General features: G+C 36.5%; 1 protein-coding gene across 1 annotated transcript in view; it reads right to left on the bottom strand.

Annotated features, from left to right (window-relative positions):
• PALLD (palladin, cytoskeletal associated protein) overlaps window positions 1-21756 on the bottom strand; it is a 141687-nt gene extending 119931 nt beyond the window's left edge. Inside the window, exons 1-2 of the mRNA XM_083862410.1 lie at window positions 21443-21756; window positions 1539-1717 (exon numbers count right to left, since the gene is read on the bottom strand). The gene's annotated coding sequence lies outside the window, so the exon portion shown is untranslated. The remainder of the gene's footprint in view (window positions 1-1538; window positions 1718-21442) is intronic.
• Between the last annotated feature and the right edge of the window lie 425 nt (window positions 21757-22181).

Consider the following 22181-nt stretch of genomic DNA (forward strand, 5'->3'; position numbering starts at 1 on the left):
CCCAAGAACCCTGTTGATTTACAAAGTTTATGCTATTAAAAAAAAAAAAAAATCAAAGCATTAAGTAGCACAGAACAGACGAGAAGAGAGAAGCAAATGTCCAGTCATCAAGATGGGTCTGCATGAAAGGATTTTTAAAGAACACAGAACAACCAGGTCTTGCATGGCTGGGCCTGCTGCACAAAAGAAAGTATGACACACTGGTGTCATTGAGTCTATCAATGTACAAAGCAATGCTTGTGTGTCAACCTGCTTTCCTTAAAAGTGACAGGGGAGGAGCCTTGTACAAGCCTCTCTCTTTCAAAGTAATGTTACAGAACTTCAAGATTGGACTCCAATACAGCAAGACTGGCAGGTGTCAAAGAATGAATTGTTTTATTCACAGCATCTCTCTGCCTAGCTCTTTCATCTTCTACTGTTTCTTCTGTCCTTAAAACTTCACACAACAAGATGTATTTGTACTACACCTGAGTATTTTGAAATCATGATACTTCTGTAAAGAAAACTCTTACTAGAATTTGTAAGATTCAGAAAATTCTTGGGGATTTTGTTATTATATTCCAATGGGGCATTAAAAAGTTCTGAGAATAAAGAACATAATGAAAGAAATCCCACAAAGACACCTATGTCATGATTTAGCTAAATAACAGCAAAAAGTTTTTTGTTTTGTAAATCAAAAGCTATTTAATTATTTTGGTGTGTCATTATTCTGATTTCTTAAAACTAATTCTTATGTTAATTTATTTTATGCTTTCACATGACCATTTAAATTAGTTTTAATGAGTTACAAAACTGGTAAAAGAATATAAAGTACCCAATTTTTTGGGAGATGTATGAATTAAAATAAAAATCAGTATTCAGTTAATGTAATCTTGCCTGAAATACAGTTCTCTGCTAAAAAAATAACTCTATAATTTTACTCATGGTCATCATTAACTTTTCTCAGAGAAAATAATATTTGAGTTATGACTAATTTTGCAGTCATGAAATATTTTGACAATAATGTCCAGTTGTTTCTAGACAAAACCACTATGACTGACTTTAATCTGACTTAAAATCAGTATACCAAAGATAATGGATTATAGTACATTTACACATGACTAAAGTAGACTCATTTGGGGCAGGCACATAGAGGCAGGGAGAGCACAGGGAGGCAGTTCAAAACTGAGATGGGGATTACTGCTATCATGAAAATCATGATTGCTATCACTGGTCAAATCTTTAACTAGTAATTTACAGAATTACTGCTTAAAAGTGAACGATATGCCCAAATTTTTGTTTGTTCCTTCTATTTCATTCTTTATCTCTTTTCTACCCTGAATAACGAGCAATCTACTCAGTGATTCCTGACACATTCTTTGAAATAGCTGAATTAATATGATGTGATGTTCAAAATGTGTTGTGTTAAAGAAAAGCAGAGGAATACCGTAAAAATACCACCATATTGAATGTAATGTTAAGATAAAGAACCAAAAGTAAACTTCAGCTTAGTTATCTTTTCTTATATGCATCAACTATTTTATTATTTTATCTCTTACCTTCAATGAATATTTCAGCTGATGTGCTATCTGAACCAAAAGAATTTGAAGCCAGACAAGTATAGCGTCCAGTGTCGTCTTCAAAGGCTTCTACTATAATTAGTGAATGAAGTCCTCCACTTTCAGAATGGATCTGAATGTCAGGGGAATTCTGGAGCTCTTTTCCTTCACAGAACCATCTGCAGCCCACACACATTTAGAAAGACAAAGAAAAAAAGAATATAAAGGATTGGTTCAGGCTCATTGCACACAAGAAGACATTACACTCTGCTGCAAAAATCTAAATTGCTACTGAAATCAGCACATGGTGTTTTGAAGTGTTTAACAAAGTATTTCACAAAGAAATAACTTGCTAGAACAGACTTTGTTTAAAAGGTAGGGAGACGTTTCTGAATACTAAGAAAATGATACATAACACACCTACATTTTAAAACTATCTCCTGTCCTGGCTTTGGTAAATGAGTTTTTCCTGCATAACTTGTGTATTGGCTTGTTTTGACCAGTCTAATCCATTTCAATATGCTTTATCACTCTCATCTATCTAAACCCCACTGATTCTGCACACGAAATATCTGAATTTGTAATCAGTGCCACAGGGCTCGAGGCTATCACTAGTGGAGTCCCTCAAGGGTCAATATTTGGCCCAGTATTATTCATCAATGGCTTGGCTGGATGAGAAGGTGCCTCCTCAGCAAGTTCACTGATGACACACAGCAGGGACGGGTGGCCAATACTCCATAGGGCTGTGCAGCCCTTCAGAGGGACCGTGGCAGGTTGGAGAGATGGGCAGAGAAGAACCAGCTGAAATTCAGCAAAGGAAACTGCAGGGTCCTGCACCTGGGGAGGAATAACCACAGGCACCAGTTCAGGCTGGAGGCTGAGCTGCTGGAAAGCAGCTTGTGGAGAAGGACCAGGGGGTCCTGGTGGACACCAAGCTGTCCATGAGCCAGCAGTGTCCCTGTGGCCAGGAGGCCAATGGTGTCCTGGGGTGCACCAGGAGGAGCATTCCAGCAGGGCAAGGGAGGTGATCCTGCACCTCTGCTCAGCCCTGGTGGAGTCACATCTGGAGTGCAGTGTCCAGCTCTGGGCTCCTCAGGACAAGAGAGACATGGAGCTTCTGGAGCTCCTGTTGAGAGGGCAACAGAGATAACTGAGGGACTGGAGCATCTCTCATATAAGAGTAGGAGCTGAGCCTGTTCAGCCCAGAGAAGAGACAACTGAGACAGGACCTCATGAATGTATATAAGTATTTGAAGGGCGGGTATCCAAAGGATGGATCCAGGTTCTGCACAGTGTTGTCAAGCAATAGGACAAGAGACAACAGGCAACTGATTCACAGAAAGTTCCATCAGAATATGATGAAAGTTCCATCAGAACTTCTTTACTGTGTTGGTGAGTGAACACTGGAGCAGTGCCCAGAGAGGGTGTGGAGTCTCCCTCACTGGAGATACTCAAGAACTGTCTGGACACAATCCTGTGCCATGAGCTCTGCTTGAGCAGGGAGGCTGGGCCAGATGACCCACTGTGGTCCCTTCCAACCTGACCCATTCTGTGATTCTGGGATTTCTGTCCATCTTGCCCAGTCAACCTAACACAATCCCATGGCACAGGTTACATATTGGTAAGCTTTAAATAGGTTTTCTCTTGCTTTAGATCAAGAACATAAACTGGTTTCCTAGGCCTGGATTTTTATCTAAGTAATACATCTTCCAAAAGGGTATGTCCCAACAAAAGTGCTGGATTTAGGTACAGACAAAACAGACACCTAGGATGACTTGTAAGTAGGTAGAAGCACAGCATAATTTTGTTTACATCAGGTCAACCAAGCATTTGCTAGTGTAAGCTACTCTATGCTCTCAGCCCATAGTACTGCCATGAAAGTACCTGTTTCTACCTTTTTTCTGTTTGATGTCCTTATATCAGGCAGTCCTATCATCCTAGGCTATGCCCTGATTTCTCTCTAGCAGCCAACAAGTATGAGAAGTGGGTAATTCTTGGTTTATAGTGTCTGCTGTGCATTTTTGCAGGGAGGGGAGGCAGACTGGAGAGTCATTAAAGGAAAATCACTCACGAGCAACCATCCTTCTGTTCTCAAATTGTCCCTATATCCTGAAAACAAATTTTGTCAAGCCTTGCCAGGGCTGTTATTCCCATTCCAGTCCTGCAAACCCACTCTGATCTTTACCACTCTTTCTTCCCTTCTCACCTCGTAACCCTAATCTGTGTTTTTCCATGTCCTCTCATTTCCCTCCTTCCCCTCTTCTTCCTCTTAACTCCAAAATTAAAATCTTGCTCTAACGAGAATAAAGACAAAATGAGTGATCCCTGACAGCAAGCCTCAAAAGGGATCTTCCCCTTGAAAACTTTTAGTTTTCTACTCTAGTATGTTTTTTTTTTTTAATTAACAAATATAACCTCAGAAAATAATGCATAGTCATTGCAAAGTAAAAGATGACTGAATTTTTTTAAAAAATTAAATACTTAAAATTTGTCACAAAAAATTGGTATTTTTCCTTTAATTTGTATGTGTTGATGAGAGAATTTTTGCAGTTACATCCCAGTAATACTTCAGAATTAAATTTTTTCCCCTCTATCAAATGACTTCCAATTACCCCTAAAATCCAAAATAACCCCAAGGAGTTACAGAACTCTCCCTACCTATTTAGGACAAGCATGCAACACTACAGGATGACAGATACTATAAAATAACAATCAGTGAAGAGTCTTTAAAATTAAACTGCCTCACTTTTTTTGTTCTTTTTAATTACAAACTTCATGCAATTAACATAAATAAAAAATGTTTTAAAGCATCCTTCTGAAAAGATTACATTGTAAAACTTGAAATGTCATGCTTATTTTGGAATGCAGAGTTAAGAAACCTACCAGGTTTTCTTTTACACATAACACAATTGCTCTTAATAACATAATTGTGGGCAAGCTCTCTGTGTTAATGAACAATAGATGTTTTATTCCTGAAGGCAAAACCCTCAGTTGGTAGTGGCATTAAAGCTATATGCAATTGTCTTCAGTAATTAAAACACTAACAAGTTCCTTTTCTGTCTCCTGTTCCCTAGTGCACACAGAAAGCATCATTTTTGGAAAGAACTAACAAACTTCCATTTGTTTACTCAGCAGACCCCTTTGGCCTACTTTTACAACTATTTGCCTTGGAGACAAATCTATTCTGTCAGCTCTACAGCCAAAATTAACATTTCTCTTCCCCCTCTTCCCCGCCTTTCCTCTTGTCACAAGATGTCCTTTCTACCAGTGTGAGGACCTCTGCTACTATTTCTGATTACTAGACCTTCAGAGTCCTAACCTCTGTGTAGCCTTTCCTAAGCTACATTTTAAAAAATATGCACAAGAGAGAGGTTAATTCAATTTCTAGACAATCACAGACAAGAGCCTGTAACATGAGGCCCTACATAACCGTTTGTTCTATTTTTCTTTCCTTTCCAGAAACATCCTGAAAAGGAAAACCTTTCCTTCAAGCCTAATTATTTTCTCAGACAGATCCCATTTTAGTTTCATGCAAGCCGTATGGCTTTCCATTGTTTCCTAAATTCCATGTTCACAAAATGTTTAAGAAATCATCGTAAGCATAAGAACCTAAAATAAAAAAAAATAAAAATATTTATTTTTGTCAGATAACATTCCATAAGTGAACTGTTTTCTTAGGAGGACAAATTCTACATCGTTCTTTGATTTGTACATACACATGGCCAGTCTCAAGTAGTGGGAGCTATTCCTCAGCACCAGCTGAGGATTAAGACTTGTATCACATCAGTGTCATACTGAAAACAAGTCCTGACCTGCTACATCAGACACTGTCTGCCCTAGAGGAAAGCACATAAGTAAGCAATTCAATACCAGATTACCTCAGCTACCATTAAGGCAATGTTTGATGCATGGGAAACACACCTGGTGTGGGACTCCAGTGTTTATTGTGGAAAGAAGAATTCACTTTCACAATTGGCAAGAGCAGAGGTATTTGAAATGACGAACACTGGAAGAGCCTTAGTTGTACTTTCTTTCCTTTTCTAATTATATATTTTTTTTCTGTGCATATGTTGGTAAAAGAGGAGGATTGCTTGCCATAAATTTCTTTCGGTGAGTACATCAAAATTAGGTGAAAAAGAAAATACACAATTTAAATTGTTATTCAGCAATAACTTGCCAGTTGCCAGTTCAGTTCAAGAGAGTTTGTGAATTCAAAAAAGGGTCATCAAATTAAAATAAGTGAAGCATTTTTTTCCCAAACACAGACTGAATTCTACTTTTTCATGTTTTATATATATATATATTTGTGCAGTCAGCCTTACTGCACTACAACCAGAATAATCATGGAAGAGAATTTTCTGCTCCTAAGGACTGAAAAAGATTCAAAGATAAATCTTTGAAGCATTCCCTCTTTCTGCAGAGGGATCACTAAAGCAGGCAACAAATCACTATCAAAGGGAAACTGAGCCAAAGAAACCAGGACTCATGGCTAGACACAGAAAAATAGCCACAAAGCAAGTCTTGCAAGAAAATTCCAGTTTTATGCTAACTAGGGCAGCATTAACTCATGTCCAGTCTATTCCAGCCTACTGATCCTCTTGGGGATAAGAGGATTACTTTCTAGCCACGAGAAGGCAACAATACTTCTGCAGAGTTAAAACATCCCAAACCAAACCCAATCTGAAAGACAGTGAAAATAACACAGAGGGACAAATGCATGGCAGATGCTTTGAGAAAAAGAAATTTCTCTATATAGGGACCATGGCTTTAAAAAGACACCTCTTTCAAAACTTCGGGATACCGAGTGTAAAAATATCAACTCATTTCTCTATCCCTGCGCTGCAGGTTCTCAGTATTGTGTTAAGCATTTAAATAGAAACAAAACAGGCAGAGACACCAACAAAAGGGTGCAGATATGTGTACATATCAGTCCACAGAATAAGACTTCCAGCTTGCACCGTGGATGCATTCTGCAGGCCATGCTACCATTCATATAAATTTATAGAGAACTGTCCCCTTGAAAAAGAACAGAAACTACTGTAAGATGTCAGGTAATGACTGAGCAATTAAACAAAAAAAACCCCAAAAAACCCCTAAACAAACAAACAAACAAAAAAAAGGAACATACATTTTATATAGCCGAAATAAATTTTATTAGTTGTCCTGTATCTTACCAGATTTCAAATTACACTGAATTTTTCTGCTCTTTCCTACTTTCTTCCACATTCTCTTTCTACAATTCCTCTTTTTATGTGCATTTCTACTCTTTGCCTTGCTTTTTCTTCAACCATTCTTAGTTTACACCTACATTTTATCTTCTATATATTAAAAATATAGTAATTAAATACTTAATGCAGACAGTGAATCAATCACTAGACTGGAAAGTCAACAGACAAGGAAGAGATATTTTGGTAGCAGGGGAACAATGATTAAGTACTCATTTTTCATGCTCTAAACCCTCTTTGCTTTTCCACTGGCTACACTGCAGCAAAACCAGCAGAGCAAATAAAAAAGGACAGTGAGACCCCAGGTGAGCAGCAGTTCATGCACACTGACATCAAGCAGCAAACCACACAATATCCCTTTCTATTCACTCATCTTTTTTTTTTATGCCCTCACAATCCTCCATGCATGGAAATACGGGGGAGCACGTGTGTCTGGGATTTTAATGACCCTGAACAAAATATAAACAGAGTTGAACAGTACACTGACTAAGTAAGCACAAGGGTCTTAAGAAAAACAGTTCAAGGTTCTCTCTAATGCATAATCCTGCTGGAACTTATGTTTTTTGAGAGTCACTGAGGAATAGAGAGGTTTTCCTCTCTGCACACTCTTAAAGTTAATTTAAAATGGCAGCTGAAGTGAAACTTTAAGATATAGCCTTAGGGAGAAATTATAATAGGGAATTCTGACCACTACAGAAAGTGCAGAGAGATAAGTTGTAAATTAAAAAGTAATTTTATCCTTAGTTGTGTTAAGTATGTCCAGCAAGAAAAGTCAAAATGAAATATTCTGACATTCCTGTACTGGCAGAGTCAGCACTTCCATCACAATACTGTGTAATTCCCATTTTGTTTTTCTCCATTGAAACTAAGCAGTCCAACACTTCCAGACTATAAAACATTACTACCTAAAGAACCTAAAAGAAATCAGCTTTGTCATAAAAGATCTAGAGTACACTGCAGGAATCAAATGATTCAGATGCTCATAATTCTCTACACACTGCTCAATTTTTGTGCAATAGGCATTTCATTATTTGTATAGGCAATTCATAAGAGAATTACCAATAACAACATACATTCTTTAAATATTTATCTACTGTAATCCTAAAAAAAAAATTAATCTGAATATAAATGCTGGTGCTTTGCCTAAAACTTCAGTTAAGCAATTAAAAAATATCTCTATATACTGAAAACAATAGAAGCCAAATTTATACTAAGAAGTGTGTTATAATAAAAAGTGTGTTACATTAAAAGCAATGTACATTATTTTAATTGATTTAACTGATTCTTCAGATGTTGCACAGTGTTCTCCCAGCTCCCAAAAATTTCAGTGAGGACTTCACATCCAGCTGAGTAAACTGCACAACTAGGTACTTGGAGACCAAAACTGTCCTCCTAAGGTGCCAAAGAAATGGCAAGAGAATACCAAAATCCTATTTTCAAGACAGGTATCAACATTTCAGTCTGCCATTTCCTACAGGTTAATTCTGCTTCCTCTGAAGAGAAGCTTTGTATCACATTTTGTGCAAGGATGCAAAGCAGCTCAGCTGAGCCATGGGCTCCAAAGCTTCCAAGAACAATGAGCAATGGCCTCTGTCACCAATTGCAACCTGCAGGAACTCCAAAGACAATTTTTAGCTTATTCCTGCCATTAGGAAAATTTCTTCCCTACATTCTTGGGTAGGTCTTCCACACCTTTTTCAGTTCACCTTACCCATGGAAGAAGGACTCTACTCTGTTTCAGCTGGGGAAATAATCTGAACGTTAGCTTGAGGCATTGTCGGACTACTTTTTTGGATTAAAAAGTAATTGTTCTGTCTTAAAATCATGGAATCAGCTTAGAAATTCTTAATTTTTTTCAAAATTGTGTCTTGTCCTTGACTTTGCAACTGTTGCCTCACTTTATAGCTTTTAAGTATAGAAGCTTTAAAGACAATATTTTCAATGGAAGCTGTTAGTTACCTGAATGATAGAGGTAGTCACACAAGAAAACACAAAATTGATGTTAGAAAGTATGAAAATTGAACACAACACTGAGAAAACCAATGATTTCTAAACGTACAACTTTCCATATACCAAACCTTTTAGACAACATTTGTTTTGCTTTTTGGATTAAGTGAACTTTAAATTATTTGCTCAACAGTTACCACCGTTTATTTTCCATTTCTCTGGCAGTGGTATAATGCATGTTGCTGATTTCAACTGTGCTACTGCTAAACTACTCTCAGGCACAATAAGTTTTTTTTGATACAAAATGCATTTTTCTGAAGTTGCTGAATGTACTGAAATTCACTCCTACAAATTTGCAACTGAGGCAACTACCTCTTGTTTCCTCAAGCCTTCTGTTTTATCTCAGCTTCCTGTTATATTTTTAAAGGAGCTTTATAGTCAAAACTACTGTGAGCATTATAATATGAAACGAAATACAAATTGATATTTTTTATTAATTACTTTTGAAAAGAATGCTTACAGCTATATTTAGATTCATACTTAGTTTTGGGGGTTTTTTTGGGAGTTTAAAAGTAATTGCCTTGGTGTGAGAGAAGCACAAACAATAATTTAAATAAATAAACTGACTTTTTTACATTAATCATAATTTATGTAGTATGAAAAATTAAAGAAAAGAATGAGTTCATAAAGCAAACACATTCTAATGCAGTAAAATTTTACTGCTATAAATTGCCTGTCTCTGTTAATCCTGTAGAACTATTAAAGTTGGAAGATATGCATGCTGTGATGCAGCAATGAAATACATGGATATAAAGGGGAATATGCCTATTTTTGCCTATAATGCAATAGTTTAATGCTGATCTTTTGTGTACATAACCAGAGAAACTCCATCATGTAGAAAAGAGGTACTTCTCGTATGACTTACATGCAATCCAAACTTACTGGTTTCTCATTAATATACATTTCTGTAATAAGCTGTGTAGGAGGTTAAAGTAATGTTCACTACTTCTTTTTTCATTTCTTTCAGGAGAAACTTTTTATACAACTGGATATGCTCACTATTTTTTTACAACTACAAGCTACACAAATATTTAACATAAAAACAAGGAAAGGTATCTAGCAACTTTGTTGTTGATCTGGCTTCAAAGTCTCATAGGTACATTTATGCCATGCAGCAAAGAAAGCAACAAAGTGACTCTTATTGTTGACTGCACTGTGGGCTTGGTGCAAATGATATTCTGCAAATGTATCAATGGTATCCAAATGAGATACCACATTTCAGGTAATGCTGTTTCATCATGTGGATCAAAGACATCTGTGCAGCTGTTTTTATTCAACGAGAACAGCAGAGAGATCATATTTCTTTCACTGGCCAAAATGCAGTCAACATTAAAGGAAAAATCTGTATGCTTACTCCTTTAACCAGAATGAACAAATATCTCTTAAAGAAGTTACTTCTAAAGCAATATTGTTTATGTTATAGTCAACCTTCAGAAATAACAGAATGCTGAAATGCATGCTGAATAACTTATTTTTCTTTTTTGAAGTCCCAAGCTTAAACCCTACCTCACATCCTATTTTGATCTATCTTTACCCTTTGCCACAAAAGATTTATCTTTTTTTCCATATCTTTGTCCATTAGCAAAACACAACGTACTTATTATTCTTGACCTTAACTATATGTTTTCTGAAGACAAAAGCATTGTCCAGGTGTAGGTGTAACCTGCACATTTCACATTTTCAGAAACCCTTCACAGAACTTTCTTTTCCCTCTTTGGCCACAAGCCTGTGCTATAAAAGTGTCACTTTGAGAAGCTGCAATTTAACCGACAAATAGATGTAGATAGATAATTCAGTTTATTCTATACTTTTGCAATCATCAGATCAAGAAAGAGTGAAAATTCTGTGCAATTCGAGGACCACTTATGTCTTATGAACTGCAAACCATCTTTTTTACAACAGGCATGCTGATTATTTGCAACATGTAAGCTACTTATTCAAAAATAATTAATTGTTGGACTCATTAGATAACTGCAGGCTAATTTAGTGAGGTTCTTTACATCAGTCATTTTCTTCAGAATATTCAGAAAACTTATTGCATTACAAGTCATTAACAATATTTAATGTATCAATTTCCCTACAGCATCTCTTCTTGGACAATTTATTCTCACTTCATTTTCTGAAGCACTGTTTTCTACCTGACATTTAAATATTTATAGAAGAATATTTTATATAATCTGCTTGACTAAACCTGAGTTCCTATGACATATGTCCATACTACCACCACTTGCAACTCAGCCATACATTTGGGATAAATCTAAAAAGGAGTTTTGAGATCCAGCGCAGTCTGGGCCAACACTGCTGGAGCATCTTTGTGAGTGCCTCAGAAATAACTCTGCTGTCTTCCAGGTTAGCTACACTGAAGAAGGATAAATCAGAATGACCAAAGAGAAAACTGCTACTCTCCTGAAAATTCAGAATAGGCACTTCTTGGCACAGCTGAGGAGTCAAAAGAACTCTGCTTCACTCCAATTACAATTCTGTATTTCAGTAATGAACATAATCACTCAACAACTTGGATGGCTGCGCTTGACAATATTTAATTTTTTTCAAGCTCTCATTACATGTTGAATCTGAAATAAATTTCCTTTGGACAACAGCCAATATTGTGTCAACATCAGGTTGCTAAATTCTCTTCCCTTCACTGAAATTTGTTCTCCTTAACTATAAGACCCCAACATTTAATTATAAAAGTCTGCAAATATCAGGGGGAAAAAGATACTGAATTGGAAATACCTCCATTTTGCAGTAAGTCAACAGTTAAATATATATATAGAGAGAGATATAAATATAGATTTATATCTATATATATCTATATATATCCATAATGTATAGCACATTTTTTTTCAATATTATTAAATAAAAGAGATGGCAAAATAATTGAATAGCTGCAAATTCACACTTGTTCTTAGTCCCAAAAGGATACCATTTACTTTTGGAAACTGATTGGTTGCTTCATAAATACAGTGGTAAAAGTATCTGTAACCTCCTGGGGTTTCATTGGTTTCAGACAAAAAAAAAAAAATCACAAACTAAGACCTGTGGATTCTAAGGAGTTACAATCTGGTCTACAATTTCCAGAATTAATTAAAATGCATTGAAAAGGAAAATTCTTTGGTCTTCTGACATATCTAAAAATGCAATTCTCTATTATACTCAGTAAAAACAAAAAAAAAGCAAATGAGCAGAAGAAAGATACAGAAGAAAAATGCTCCTATAGTAGTTTTGTTATTACACATTTACCTGTATTTTAGAAGACTTTCCACTGAAGTCAGTAGGTGATATGAGCAGGAAGTGACAGAAAGAATTAAATGGAGTAAAAGACCAATTTACATTCATTTTTAGCCTTAACATTTCATGTAACTTTCTCATTTTATATTTTTAGGTTTCATATTTCATGGCAAGTTTTTTTTTCTTTTGAAATATCTTCTACATTTTAATCTCCACTGCAATAGCTTGCCTCCAATGCCAATAAACCAGGAAGCTGTTTCCATGTGCCAGAGCACAAAGACAGATCGGTTTATAAATGTGACAAATGAGCAAGTACAATCGTAAAAAGTTTGATAATAGCTGGCTCTACACTCATGTGCTTAATATAACTGTAGATGCTTTCATTAATTTTTTAACATAATTCAAGTTTAAATTATTACCAGATAGAGCCATTTATTTACCACTCTTTGAGAGTTTTATACTTTCAGAAGATTGTCACAGAACTATGAAACATGTTATACAGAAGAATTCAGCACCAAACAGAAGAAAAACCCCAGCACCTGAAACGTGCGACTTTGCGTTTAACTAGCTACTACACAGGAGGAGCTCCTATAGTTTTAGGGCATGAAAAGCCAGTCACTGAGCAATAATTTCTTTCATTCTGACAGGTAATTAAATTGACTGGTTTTGTACAACTTCCTTCTGGGGCCTGGAACATCTTACCCTGAAGTCAAAGTGTGCTAGACATTATCTACATTTCAGATTGTTCCACTAATTCATTTGTCAGTAAGTCAAGCAGACCCTTTCTGCTTGTGTCTGTTGTTGTGCCAGCAAAAAACCTGATTTATCTGCTGTTTTGTTTCATGCAAAGGTTATCATCTCTTCCCCCAAAACTCAGAATGTTAGATGTGCCCTGTATTTTTCACCCTGTAGCTAAAGGATTTTGCTATACATGGAAATACACAGATAAAAATTTTCTCTCCAAAATGGGTTTGAAAGTTAATCCAGAAAATTCTCCCTGATTTATGTCCCATGAAGCATCCTCAAATATTTGTTTAAACAAAGTTTCAGAAAGATATCCCAAATATATTAAAAAGTAGTCCTCAAATGCGACCAGCCCTGTACTAAGAGTACAGTAGTGGTGCATAAAGCATATGAGAACAGAGCTAAAGTTTAGTGCTTCAGAGAAAACACACATATGGTATAGAGACAGCATTCCTGGTTCCATTCAGATTATTCTTGGTTTCAGAGCACACTGGAAGACCCCACTAGAGCAGCATACTATGCCTCCCTCATTTAATTCCACCATTTTCTCCCCCAAACATTTTTCTCATCCTGTTAGGTTGGCCTAATACAAATACTTGTATTTTCAGTAAGAACATTCACCATAATTTTCCACAGTGTCTAGCACATGGCACATCTCATTGAATATAAGCATTGGACTACCTGTTAACAACAGTCTAGACAGAATCTAATTGCACAATGAATGTTCTTGTGTCTGCAGGAGCTGAATAAAAATGTTTCTCTAAAGAAAAGCTCAGTGAATAGTTCTTTAAGCACTGAAATTGGACATGAGATAATTAGATATGTTTTACTATTGAGAAACTGAGGTTAAGTGCTTTGTCCACTGTCTCCCAAGAAAGGTAAGAGCCATCTCAAAACTCAATTTCCACTGTCTTAATTTGAAGGCCACCTTCTATGTGCTGACCATGTCTCTCAAATTGGAGTAGATTCTGACCTTGCATTACCAAATGTACTGCTAGCCATAAAATTATTCAATCTTTTCAGAAGGTAGCGGATTGGCACGAAGAGATGGATATAAGTTATTATGCAGCCCTGCGTGCCAATGAAATAGTGGAATTTCATTCCTAGGGGTCTGTTTGCCTGTTGCAAAAGGATTTTATGTGGCCACCTTCCATGAAGTCTGAAGGCAGCCATGCACCTAAGCTCAGTAAATAGCTGTAACTTTGTTCACTCAGATTGAAGATACCATCACTTGGCTTATGTAGACCTATGCTTAAATGAAGTTACCACTTCTAGTATTTGATAGGAAATTAAGAAGATCACGGAAAGGAAGGAAAAGAAAAAAAATTTAAAAAAAGGATGGTTAGAGTAGGTTAAAAAAAGAAAAAAAAAATTTAATAATCCCATGTGAAATGCTGAACATTTTTCAGACACAAAGAACTGTTGAGGCTTGTAGGATTAACATGATTCCTTGTCTAGCTGAAATGGAATGCATAGTGCCTATAACTGAAATGCTGCTCTTAGCTATCGCTTATACTCCTTTGGCCAGAAACGGATTTTCTAAGAGCATGCTGTCATTACTTTGCCTTCTTGGGGAAGAGTACCTATTACAGAATTGCCAGGCATAATCTTCCAGTGAAATAACATTTTGAACTTCAAGAGAAGGACTGTAAAGTATAAGAAGTAAGAAAAAAGATTTAAAGTTATAAGGGTGAAATTGCATTTATGCAATTTGGAATCTACACATAAGGTAGATTGCATTTAATATGATTGTGGCAAGTTAGCGGCAACTCAAGGCTGAAAACTCACATCAGATGAAGCAGCAATACTTCTTCTCAAAACCATAATACTTAAAAAGGGGAAGAAGATGAAAACTGTTTGAGATCAACCACTCTAGTCCACAGAAAATAAACCAACAATATTAAATTATGAAACCTTAATAACTCGCAAATCAACACTAAGTAAAAGGAAACCTCCATTCAGGATGTACAGTCTTGGTCATATAGAATACATGGAAGTGGTAGCTATGGAACTTGTTGGTTTGCCTTGACACCTGGCAAACATCTTTGGATATTTGGAAAGGTAGAAAGGTATTACATCAATAGTGACATTTATTGCCATCACTCTGCTTTTTATAGGCACAACTATATGATGCCTACAGAAAACAGTTATCTACATGCTAGAAGCTGAATAGATAAACGTTTAATTGACACCTGCAACATTAGCTAAACAAAATCAAATTTAACACAAAATGAAACCCTCCATAGCCAACACAAAAGGATTTCATTTTTATATGAGTACTATTCCAAAGGTGTCATCTCTCTTTTTCTTACTTCTCTATTCTTTCTAAGCTAGAGACAGTCAGTGTAAGTTTGTTGAATAGAAGTTAAAATACTTGCTTCATTTGGGTCAGGTCAGCAACTTAGTAACTGGCAACAAAGCAAGGAAGCTGTCAGCAGTTTTGTCAGTGCCTTGCATTAAGTATGACAGCAGTCAAACTTACTCAGTGAGACTCAGCCTACAGAGATTGGCATCACTCTGCAGAGTGCCAAAGGATGTAGAGAACAAGCACCTCAGTCCTGCTCTGACCACAGTTTTCAATACTGGCAACAGGTCTTGGAAGGCTGGGATATCAATGGAGGAAACTGTCATCATCAAAGAACTCAAGATTAGGATGCCCTATATTCACAGACATTTTCAACAGTTGTGTTTTTTTCATGTATTTACAGATAGAAAAATCACCACTTTAACAAATTAGTTTCTACGCCTACTGGTCTGAAGGAAACTGGAAGCTTTCTGAATTAACTTCCAACATTAACTAGCAAAACAATACTGATAATACCTGGTCTGATTCATAATTTAATATTATCAAAGATAATTTTCACAGTTGGTCATGGAAAAAAAGGCTTGATCTCTATGTAAATAGCCCTCATATTTACAAGTAATGGTACTTTTCTGTAGCATGCTGTTTTCTTATATATCCTACCTCAGAGGCAAATAGAATAGATATAGCAAAAAGTGACCCATTAAAAGAGGTAAAATAAGATTCATGACTTTGGACTCTGGGATAACATCTGTGGTGTCCTAAGACAGATTTAGAGTGTGCTGTATAAAAAAGTCTAGTTGAAACAGCAGGTAACAGGAAGGAACATTAGGGTTAAATGCTGCAGTACTGTGCATTTTACAGCACACCAACAATCCTCCTTATGAGAGGATTACATTTGCTTCCTAAGCTGGGTCTGAGGACTAGCCATCACCTTTTTTAAATAATAGTGACTAACTTCTGCTATCTGCTCAGGTATCAGTTGAGTGCCTTTACACACCTCACTAGCTGCATGACACAGCCCAGCTCTCACTTCAGTCTTTATCAGCTTTCAGCTTTATCAGGCAAGCTTACATCTATCCTAGAGCATGCATGTACCTGTGCTTTATGCTTTGGTGACTATTTGCAGAATTATGCCTAGGGCCTGCTTGCCCCAAACATTCATTTCAAGATTATTTTCAAATTTTCAAGATTCTTCCTACCTACTGACATACACCAGCCTAGCCAGCCATGTCTCAAAGAATACTATGTGTATTTTTCATAACCATTATGAAACCTAAAATATGAAACAATACCAAGGGCAAGTTTTAGTATAAAATCAATAATTCCCTAGGAATCCAACAGGTTGAGGATCAACACTCAAGACTGCTTTAAGCTCTACTCCTCTTTGCAATGACTCAAGTTTATATATATGGTTGCTATGACCCTTGTAAATCCTGGAATTCATTGACTCCTGTTTCCTTTTCCAATGTGCCTCTGTCCATTGTTTGAAAAACTGACCAAAGAGACGGTGTCTGTTTTACATATGCACAGTGCAATGTAGAGTGCACCAGTATTACAGTCAGAAAAAAACCATAAGTAGTCACTGTTTAGGAAGAATGACAACTTTCAATCTAGTAACAAATGAATAACTGTATACAGTTATATGTATATACCCTATAAAAGCTGGCCTAAAGAGTCTCAAAGAACAGGATATTCTGATATATATGTGAAGACACAGGAATATTTCCACCTATACAGAATCTTATCACCTTTGCTTCACTTGATCTCTAAAGCACTGAGGGGCTCTGGAATTTGTCAAGGACTTCAGGCACAAGATACATCTTTTAAGACTGGCCATTTTAAAGACCACGTTTTCTTGTGTATTTGTACAAGAAGTGGACTGTTTAACCCACAATACAATTAGGATTGTGTAGTGTAAAACCAAATCCAGTTGATTCTATGTATTTTATATGCATTAACTCAGTAAAACTGAACACTGACAAGAACACTTTAACATACGATGGGTGGGAATGTCAAGGGACTGTAGTATACATTTTGACCTCCGATTAATTCTCACAGCAGTTATTCAGAAATAATAATAGCATTCCCACATGCATTATGCCCTTCAAAGTTACAAAAATCTGCAAATAACCTTTAAACATTTACATTGTAGTTTATATGAGGCAGAAATTAACTAATAGTGATTCATGAACTCTGGTTAATGTTTGGGTTTTGGGTTTTTTTTTTTTAGTTTTAAGCCTTTTTTAAAGTTAAGAACAAAGTTCATGTGAGGCGTGTAAATTTGAGAGAGATGTAGTGTTAAGCAAGGAACTAGTTGAAAGGGATGTATACAGCTACATGACTGATATTTTCTTCTTTTTTTTCCCATTTTCCTTTAGCTAAATTTACCATCCCAATCCTCAAAGACAGCAAAAAGTTCATAACTATTGTTTATTGGGTTCCCTGTTGTAGAATACTACTTCTGTATTATTTCTAGATAAATTACAGTGAATTAGTGTAAGAACTGCCTTTCATCATTACTTCATCTTCCAAATAGAGGCAAGAATAAACAGTGTTTTTCAACGCTGTAACTTTTTATCTGCATTCTGTGTTTGAAACACCTTGGACTTTTTTAGCTATTTTAAAATATCCATATAAAATAACAGTCATAATCTAATCATTTCCTCTCATTTGAGGGAAATTTGGATGAAAGTTTTACATCAAAGCTATGCACTAATTTATGGGAGAAATGTTGTAATTGAAAAGAAAGAAGTGAGAGCACTGAGGAAAGAACAAGATTTTATTCAGAGTATTTCAGAAGAAAGAATATGCATAAAAAGAATATAGATTATTACAGTTTCATTCTTCATAGTAGGGATATACTGCATGTAGATAGTTAAAAAAAATTTAAGAGTTTAGTTATATTAATTTTCAATCTTCTTAAGAGCAGCACCAAACGCTGAGAGTAAGCAATTAAATTGTATGCAATAAAAAAGGTCTTTCTTTTTACTTTTTCCATAATATATTTGGAGTGGAACATATTTACTGTGATTTATGACAGGGAGATCTTCCCTTATCTCTGTCCTTCTCACTCTCAAATCAGGTCACCAATTATTACCCTGTAATGGCCAAAAGAATTCCTGAGATACATTTGCTCTCTTTTAAGAGAAGTATGTTTTCATCCCATGCAAAATATTCAAAGAAGCTATTTTTCATTTATTCAAAAGAACACTAAAAACTATTTGTTTTAACCCTGACCTTACTATTAAATGCTATGACCCAAACTCTCAGCCTCTAGGCAATTAAAAAAAAAAATAAATCGTTTGAGTACATCCAGCCAATGATTTCCACGTTAAAAAAAAGTCTAAGTTGGAGCCATGTGGTCTCAATCAGGCAGTAAAAACTCTCTGTATTTTCTTAAATGCACAATTGCAGTATGCCCATAACCTCTCTTTTAAATCATCTTAACCAGATCTGAATCACTCTCACCACAAATGATTGGGTGACCCTGGAATGTGCTGTGGTAGACAGAGTTGCTCTGCAATGAACATTGAGATACTTCCCACTTTCCTAGTGTTAAGAGAATAGTCTGCAGGAAAGAAAAAAAAAATCTCTAAAAGGTTAAAGCCAAGACAGAAAGTGACATCATAGTTCAATCATTCAAGAAAAAGAGAAAAAAAATGCATCTACTGCCTCATAAATCAGTGTTGTGTGCCACAAAGCACAGTCAGCCAACACAGCCAAAGAACAGCTTTTCTTGCTGAGGCAGGGATACCACAAGCAGCTGGCAGATGCATATGTAATTGTATTCACAGAGAGCCACTAAATCCATTAGGCTAGCCAGAGCAGGAGAAGCTGATCAATTACAAAAGCAGAATATACACCATTTCAGAAACAATCTGTGCAGCCTCGTACATCACATTACAGTATTTCTTACTGTAGGCCACCACAACTTTTTGCAGTTTAGTATATACATACATGGCACTTTCTTAAAAGCTTATAGGTAGATCACTTAGGATCAAAAACCGTTTTGAGGTATTTGCATTACCTGAATGTATGCTGCTAGCCTTCTTCACCAGTCTCCTTGAGCAAATAGAAAGGATAGACACAAGACCACCTTAGCTTCCTCAGCACATCTCATAAGGAGTTCCAAAATATTACTTACATCTAAAGTTATAGCAGAGGAAAGGGAATGTAGGTCCTTGGGGGCTCCTAAAAGTCACATTTAAACAGCAAATGAGCAAGCTTTGCTTAAATAACTGTAAGATTCTTAAATGCCATTTCCTCTTTAAAACTGTGTCTGGAGCCTGAAAGATTTCTTTCAGTCTTAATCACCTCAAAAAACAATTTAAACATGTGGCCAAAGCGATGTGCATTTAAAACAGGAATAGACCAGAGCCAAGACATTTGGATCCAGTTATTAACCTTCTTATACTTCATGGATGTAGGAATCCAGGGATTTTGGTACGAGCCCATCTCCGAACTCAACACTCACTGCCAAACCTCACAGTCAATAGAAAATATGCTTTAACATATCAAAGCAGGAAAAACAGCATAAAGATGTCAGATTTTTCCACCACATCAATGAGTAAAAATGTCATTATAGCACCCATGTAAATTGTGAAACTGAAAGCAGCTGCTGAGGCAACCTGACATGGTGCCATTGGCAGAGGGGGGTCCAACTGAGGAAAACAATATTCCATTTTTAGCTCTGAAAAAGAATCTTTGCTAGGTCTAGTATGTGATTCCTGTTCATTGAATAACTTGCCATAAATAGAGCTAGTAACTACTGTAGAAAGAAATGCCTTAGTACCTGGCAAGCAAAGTGTACTAAACATCCACAACATTCTAACTCATTGCACACTGTACTGCTGAGCACTGTTTCACAGTCAATCCATAAAAATATAATTTAGCAGATTATTTTCAAAAATTACCACACCAAATGGAGTATTCTCTCAAATGAAGGGTGAAAGTCAGAATGACAAAACTTTGGTTTTGAGTTTCTAAATTAATAAAAACAAACACACAGACCTTAAACAAACAGTTAATTGACTGTGACTGTTATACTTTGCACAATCACACATTTGCTCATTCAGCATATTTTTCATGTGACTAGATTCACCTTCACAAATACTTAATCATCAGCAGTTAATAACTGGGTAAAGGGAAGAGACTGCTCACTTTGTCAACAAAAAAATGTTTGAATACTTACCTGAAGTAACTGATGGAGCCAGAGTTAAGGCAAGGGAAAGGAATTTTTTCTCCCTTTTCAAGTCTTTTGTCCCAGTAAGATTTCCTTGGTCTTTTTGTTTTAAAAGTACATAAGTACATTCGGTCACCTGGTCTGTTCCCCTTTGTCAAATTTATTATACAGTTGACTTCCTGGATTTCAAGGGTCTTTTATTTATCACTTTATTAAGATAACCCACAGAGCAAGACATAATAGCATGCTGATAGCAAGGCTTATCAGTACTTTTAAAACAAATGGGTCCCTGCAGTGAACTTCCTTTGACAGCTAGATGGCATTTCTGAAAGCAATGCATTTGGATTAGTCTGTCTCTGTTCTGACCATTATAAAACTTTTCCTAAAGACCAAACTGAGAGATTAAAAAAAAAAAGTCTTTGTAGCAAAGCAAATCATTTTTCTAGTAAACTTAAAAGGCAGCTGTCTTAACAGTTTAAAAAAGCAAGAACAGCTAAATCATTTTGCATATTGGAAGAAAGCTGTCTCTTTTGCAAGACTCCTGTCCTCTCTCAGAGTCATTTATTCAAGCCTACAATCTTTTTACACTGTACATTAGCTTTCACTTGCATGCCCTGGAACAGCAGACTCTCAAAGATTTTTGTTTTTAAAAAGAGATTCACTTTGCTCCTAATAGTGGGGGGAAAGAAGGGGGAGGGGATGTGCTCTGAATGAACGCCAGTCATTTAAAACAAACTTATTTGGAGTGGGTATAAACCAGTCCTGGGATGCATATCATCCCTCTACACAGCCCATCCTCCTAAACTTTAGTTCCACTCATATCCTCTGTGATGGAACACCTTTACTGCCCAGGTTCAGCTCTTGCACTTAAAACAAATGAGTTGCTCTGCCAGTTAAAGTTACTCTGTACTACACATGGTTCAAAACAAAACAGAGGTTTGCAGAAAATCTAATAATAAAACCATTTGGGAAGGCTTTCCAAAATTGTACAGACATCTAGGAATTTTGTTAAAATAGATACATTTTTACAAAGCTTTTTGGAAGGGGAGAAATGAGAAACATTTTACTGCTAGGCACTGTTCCAAGCCCACTATAACAGCACACAGTGTATGATTCACTCACGTACTTTTCCCCCTCTCCCATTGTAATAAGCTAACGCACCTCATAGTTCCCTTCACCTTTATACACATTTATTGTGTATAAAACTTACCGTTGTGGCACAGAGTGACCTCACCCCAGAAAAGAGGCTGAGAGCTGATGGTCTCTGGGTCCTTGACTTCTTGACTAGCCCCAGCTCTCAGCTTTGCTGCTTTAAATTCAGCCTAGTCCGCAGAGGAGCACAGAAAAATTTAATAGACAGCTGAGCTGCCAAATTCCAACCACCACGAGCGGCAATGAAGACGTTCTCCCTCGTTCTGAGTGAGTCCAAAGAACAAAGCCTGCTGGCAATGAGGAAGCGGAGTTTGAGTCCTCTGGCTCCAGTCCAAGTGTTGCTCTTGCTGTTGCAGCAGAGGACGTGAGAGTGTTTGCATGAGCTTGTAACGCGTGTGAGAGATGGGGGCTGGGGGAAAGGAGGGTGTGTGTAAGGGGAGGAATGCTACTCATATCCAAAAATAATACGAAGGAAGTCAAGTAGTGATCCATCTCCCCTCATTCTCTCTCTTATCACATGTACTGAGAGGGTCTCTACCCTAAGATTCTGATCTAAAGAGCAGGTAGAGAAAAAATTCCATTGTGACTTGCAGCTCATATGATTCCACTTTTAAATTGTAACTGGGGAGCTGTACACTTACAAGAACACGTCACAAAATGCATGATTTAGCAGCAATCGACTCAATGATACTGCAGCCAGCATGCATTTCACACTCTGTGCATCTGTTTGCAAACTGGAGAGAAAAAACAGAAACTAATAACCTAGTTTACTACACACCAGAAAAAACAGTGTCACA

This window comes from Zosterops lateralis (genome assembly GCF_965231275.1).
Source record: "Zosterops lateralis genome assembly, chromosome: 5".
NCBI classification, from domain to species: domain Eukaryota; kingdom Metazoa; phylum Chordata; class Aves; order Passeriformes; family Zosteropidae; genus Zosterops; species Zosterops lateralis.